This window comes from Perca fluviatilis, chromosome 1, assembly GCF_010015445.1.
Source record: "Perca fluviatilis chromosome 1, GENO_Pfluv_1.0, whole genome shotgun sequence".
NCBI lineage: Eukaryota > Metazoa > Chordata > Actinopteri > Perciformes > Percidae > Perca > Perca fluviatilis.
Window position 1 is genome coordinate 7,685,903 of NC_053112.1, and position 6,000 is coordinate 7,691,902.

The window sequence follows — 6,000 nt, forward strand, 5'->3', positions numbered from 1 at the left end:
GCACGCAGTAATCAGCATAGGCTAATACATACTTGCCAACATTTAGTTTGGCAAGTATGTGGGGGTAATACATAACCCATTGCTATTAACCTATGTGTGTTAATTGTATAGCCCACTTGTTCTTGATAGACGGGAAACAATAGACAGTGCTGATGGTTACCTTAGCACGCATATAACCATAACCACAGTAAATCAAAGTAAACCTTCGTATGTTAAGCTAAAGGTCAATGGTTTGGGCTACTACTTAGCCTACTGCAGGGCTACACCCACTGCACAGATCATTTCTAGAATCCAACATTCAGCAGCAGATTGAAGCTGATTGAAGACAGTACTGCATTTGAGCCCAAGGACTACATCCCATCCAAATTCCAGTAATTTCCATTAATTCCCATGAAAGTTTCCAAATTGGAATGTTTCCAAAATTCCCCAGCTAAACTTTCCATGGAAAGTTTCCGGAAATTTACCGGAAAATTTCCACCCCTTTGCCACCCTAGCCAGGTCACACCGAGACGAGACGGTGTATCATCTCCATAGCAACGACTCTCTTAGTACTTCCGTTCTAACTTCCAGGCTTACTGTAGCTAAATATATCATTTGCTGCGTCGAAATACGAATGTGGATAACGTCGGTGACAGTGAGATGTTAGTTAGTTTCCACAATCGAGCAGGCCTATGTAAATGTATCTGCAATTTGCTATCGTCTATGAAATGTAACACTGCCACAATTCGAGACCTGCACGAAAGCAATGCTTGCAAATCGCTTTTGTGAAACCGAGCTCCTGATCAGCACTCGGAAGATGTGGAGAATTAGAAATAACTTCCATTAAAAGCTACGCTCGTGGGGGAATTCCCTACACCTGACCTTTAACTTGTGTCCCCCTTTCTCCCGTCTGTTGTCACACCTTCCCTTGTTCCCTCGGTCTACCTGTCTGTCGGCCGACCCGGCAGCACGGACTGCCGGGTGAACGGCAGACAGACACTGACCGTGACATCTGAACTCCGAACACACCTCTGTTATACAGCAGCTGCATTTTACAGCTCTCATAAAACCTTATTAAGATCACACGCAGTTCAGGTATGAAAGATGAAAGATCACATCTTACAACCCAATGACTCCTGAATTCGCATCACAGACTCCAGTGCTGCTCGATACAATACAAATATTAGGGATGTCACGATGTCCGATATTAAGATCGGATATCGGTCCCGATTTTGCCAAAATAGCTGGATCGGGGAGCGGAAAAATTAACAGATCCACGGGCCGATCCAGTTTTGTTCGTTTTTTTGAGTGTACAAATAAATAAGAATTCAATACATTACACCTATGTTATTTTGTCTTAGTTAGGAAAGTAATGTTTAGTTAGGAAATAGAGATGCACCGATAGACCGGCCGGTGACCGGAATTGGCCGGTTTTCACGTGCTCGGCCATGACCGGCGACAGGCAGGTCAGTCTGACATATGCCGATTTCATGCCGGTCAATGGACCCTTTTTCACAGCAGCTTGTTTCTCCGCTGCCGACTGCAGCGATCTCGCTTAACACTGGACCAATGTCAAAGACTGTTGTTCCCATCAGTCACTTAGACACAAAGACATGGCAAAATAGGCTCCACGTTGAAAAACCTGGACCCTATTTACCTTTAAGCTTTTCAAGGGGGTATTTACTTATTATCTGCTCTAGCTTTTCCAACGTTTTTGACACCGATATGGTTATCATAATGGTCCAAAGTAATGTGATTTAGAGACGCAAAAACCCAGAGACACAAAATGCATGGGGAAATTGCATTTTTTTGTTGTTGCAGTTTTTCATTTTCTTAAGGAAGGAAGCCTAAACCCCTTTCGCCAATCTTTTTCCATAATAGAGCAGGCCGACATCTCAGCTGACTTTAAAGCTACGGTGCGTAGTTTCTGTCGCCCCCGTGAGGAATTCTAAGTAATGACAACAACACTGTCGGCGCGTCCACATGATACAAGCCTTCCGTGATCGTGCACGCGCCCTCACCCCTCCTCCATGCAGTTGCTAGCAGCTAGGGAACACACAATCTTCTGAAAATAGCCATACTGAGAAATCCAGAGAGAGTTGTGTGGAGCTGATAGTCTTAATTAGCTTTGTAGCAACTCATTTGGCAACGGCTTGAATGTAACGTTTATTAATATGAAAAAGTTACGCAATTAAGCTTTAAAAACTCTCAAAACACTCCCTATTAGAGCTGGGCAATATTTCTGAAATCCGTATATCACGTACTTGTTTAAGAGATTTTAAATACTGAGATATATATATATATATATATATATATATATAACAATATGCCAAATGTATGCAAAGAGGTTCGTAACAATTAAATGGTTCACTGTAATGCATTACATGAAACCAACCTCTGCACATGTGTAAACCAAAAACCGTCAGGTTTTATATACAGCTTTTCGGAAACATTATAATGAACAATTAGATCTGTGAATGATCACATGTTAAGATCAAATCGTCACTACATGATTCTGCTAAAAGTCAATAAACAATATCCTATTCAAACAGCCCTACTTTCTGATAAAGTGAACAAAATACAGCGACAAACCGCCACAATACATTGTTTTTTTTTATTATAATGCATTTCTATTCCCTACATATAGGTCTCTTTGAACTACATTTGTGTAGTAATATAAAATGCCATGCCTGTATGACTTTAGGAGTAAATGTTTTCCTGTTCAGCCTCACTAATACCACGATGACTCATAAATGATTTCTGTAATATATCACACGCCTACTGTAACTGCTGCACATGTTCAACTGTCCATTCTGTTTATACTTTAGCATATTCATATCTTCCCCTTAATGTCTGTTATATTTACTCTTTATATAACCCCCTAGACATATAGACATTACTCTGCACTTCTGGTTAGATGCTAAACTGCATTTAGATGTCTCGACAAAAATAATCAAATCACAGAAATGCCTATAACATGTTAACCATTATAAGATTTTTTTTCCTACTCAGAGTAGTATTTAATAGGACATTTAATAAAAAAAATACGTTGTTTTTCCAACAAAGTCGCAGTAAAACTGACTTTTTCCCCCACCCACAGAGTATTTCGCAATTTCCTCACGCTAGCCTTTTTTTCTGTACAATTGAATACACTATGGGCAATAATCACTTCCCCCTTTACTCACTGTGTGAATAATAATTTGACATTTCAAGCTAAAAGAGTATCAGGTGATGAGGAGGAGGAGGAGGATGTGGCGGACGGCAGACTGACCATGTTTCGTCAAACGCACGGCGCACAACCGTCAGGCTGGAAAAACAAATGCGAGCCCTCCAATGACAACAAAAACAATGGCTGCCAGGAGCAGCCGTTGTAAATTTCAAAAGCCGGTTGGTTGAGAGCTGCGGGGCCTCGGTACCACAACACCCCCACACACACACACACACACACACACACACACACACACACACACACACACACCCCGGCTCTGATTTATTGGCCATGGTGACTTGGTCCTGCACCGCACCACAAACAAACAAATACTGAAACAACAGCTTTTGTTTCAAGGGCGTGTGGTGTCATTATCTTGTTACATAACAATATTCGCTTGGCGTGCTCCGTTATATTTTAACGGGCGAGACGCGAATACGTGTCTGGCAGAGACTTTTGTGTCGAGCAGTCGCTGTTTGCGACGATAAAAAAAATAAAAACACAAAATAGCCGGCTCCCAGGGTGTGTGAAATGGCCGGGTCTTGGGGGAGACGTTTGTGTAAAAACCAGGCTGGCCTGTGAGGATGGTTAGCATAGCAAGCTGGCTAACTGACAGGCGGCGGAGCCGTGGTGTTCTTTTCATGTTTGTGATGAAACAACGCCGCGGTTTATCGGTTTTATTTACGTATCTCGGGACAGAGAAGCGACGCTGTGTTGTTGAAGGGATGGGAGACCCGGGGAGGAGGAGGAGGAAGGGAGGGAGAGGAGAAGGAGAGGGGGGGGGGGAGAAATGGAGAGGTTGGGGGTGTCGTTCATCACGGAGATGGGCCGAGGCCAGACGGACGGTACCGTTACCATACCATTACTAGCCCTCCCATCTCTTCTGCAGCAGCATCCCGGCGCCGCATCCCTCCCAGCCTGGCGAATGACGAAGAAGCGGAAGCGGCAACGGTAGCGGCAGCCGGCTAACGGCAGCTAGCTAAGATGCTAACCTCCGCTCCCACCCGCTCCGGGCTCGACACAAACCCGCCCACCGTGCCCCCCAAAACGACGACCCCCCCCCCCGCCTCTCCATATTCATATAAACAATTCCTGCTTCCACTCACAACACGTTATATCATATTAAACTAATTATTTTACCTTGTAGTCGAAGAATGACAAGGATGCCCCCCTCCTCGTCCTCCCCCCCTCCTCCTCCTCTATGGGCACTGGAGCATCCGACGGAGTAACGTCCCTCAGTGGTGAAAACAGGAGGAGGACAGCGATGCATCCATAGCCGCTGATGCCGAGTCCAGACCGTGGAAGCCGAAAAAAGGAGGTTTTTTTGTGTGTGTCCCAGACCGACGAGAGACTGCGGCGGCGGCGGCGGCGGGCAGACAGACACACGGACAGACAGACAGATCCGCTCGGCTCCTGCTCCCTCCGCGGCTCCGCCAGGAAACCTCGCTCGGCTCCGAGTCGGCACGTCACGTTCAGCCAGATCTGACTGGGAGGACTCCTGATGCATTCACTGACTGTCGGAAATATGGGGGTTCATAAGGTTCATACGGACCGAGCCAGCTGTGAGATGTGTACTGATACAAAACAAAACTGAAAAGAATATTTTTTTTTTTTTAAATTAATTGTACAATTGTTTAACCTATAAAATGCCAGAAATTAGTGGCAAAAAGCATCCCTTTCTCCTAGAGCCAGTGACTGAGAACAGTGACTTCTTGAAATTACTTGTTTAGTCACATCAACAGTCCAAAACCAAAAATATAATACATTTCGAAGGATTTAAAACAGAGGGAAGGGAGGGACCAATTCTCACATTTGAGAAGCTGGAATCAGAGATTGTTTGGAATTTTTGTTGACCATCTAATTGATTAATCGACTTATCAATTGCGCACTACATTTTAATTAAGTGTCTTGATTTGCTAGATGTCTCTTACCATGTCTGAGTCTGTACAGTAGCCTATATGTTCCTTTATCATGGGAAGAGGGACTTTATACGGGGGTACCTGAATGCAGCATCTCTCTCCTCATGGCATCCAGGGCTTTTGTTGGTCCCCGGCTTTTGTTGTCTCTCTCTCTCTCTCTCTCCCCCTCTCTCTCTCCCCCCTCTCTCTCTCTCCCCCTCTCTCTCTCCCCTCTCTCTCTCTCTATCTCTGAGTCCAGATTCAGTTCAGTTATAATTTACTTCCGTCTGATCCACAACAGATATCAGCTCTTTTTTTTTAACCACTAGAGTAACATTCAAACCAACCATGTGGATATTTCTGCACGTTGACAATTATTTTTTTCCCCAGACTTTTATACTGTTATTAATTTACCCAGGCTTACCTAAATGTATAGCAGACCCTCCCCCACCACCCTCCATCCCTCCTTCCCTCCCCAGCCTTCCTGTGAATGGATGCTTTGTTTGAGGATACTGGTCCCAGTCTGGCTGCAGGCCGACATAGACGGGACTGCTGCTGCTGAAGTACAGTCTGTAAAATAACAATTCGGTCCCACTCTGCCAGGGTCAACTATGAAAATGTAACAGTTTGTGGATATGCAGGGGCGTCTGCTGACTGTCAACACGTGACAAATATTGCCCTGACTCAAAACATTACAAGACAAAAAACACACAACGGAAATCCAACAATATCAAACAGGAAGAATAACGAGATGAGAATTATGGGAAATAAAAGTTGACCTAAATTTTCACCTTTAAAGTTTATGAACTTAATCATTGATTCACTCATCCACCAAAATCCATTTCAATATTTTTTAAAAGCCTCACATGGCAAATATTGATATATGTGATTCATTTACATGAATTCATCACAAAG

General features: G+C 44.0%; 1 protein-coding gene across 1 annotated transcript in view; it reads right to left on the reverse strand.

Annotated features, from left to right (window-relative positions):
• Positions 1 to 4,685, reverse strand: part of akt3b (v-akt murine thymoma viral oncogene homolog 3b) — a 41,746-nt gene extending 37,061 nt beyond the window's left edge. The window contains exon 1 of the mRNA XM_039819171.1: positions 4,328 to 4,685. The gene's annotated coding sequence lies outside the window, so the exon portion shown is untranslated. The remainder of the gene's footprint in view (positions 1 to 4,327) is intronic.
• Between the last annotated feature and the right edge of the window lie 1,315 nt (positions 4,686 to 6,000).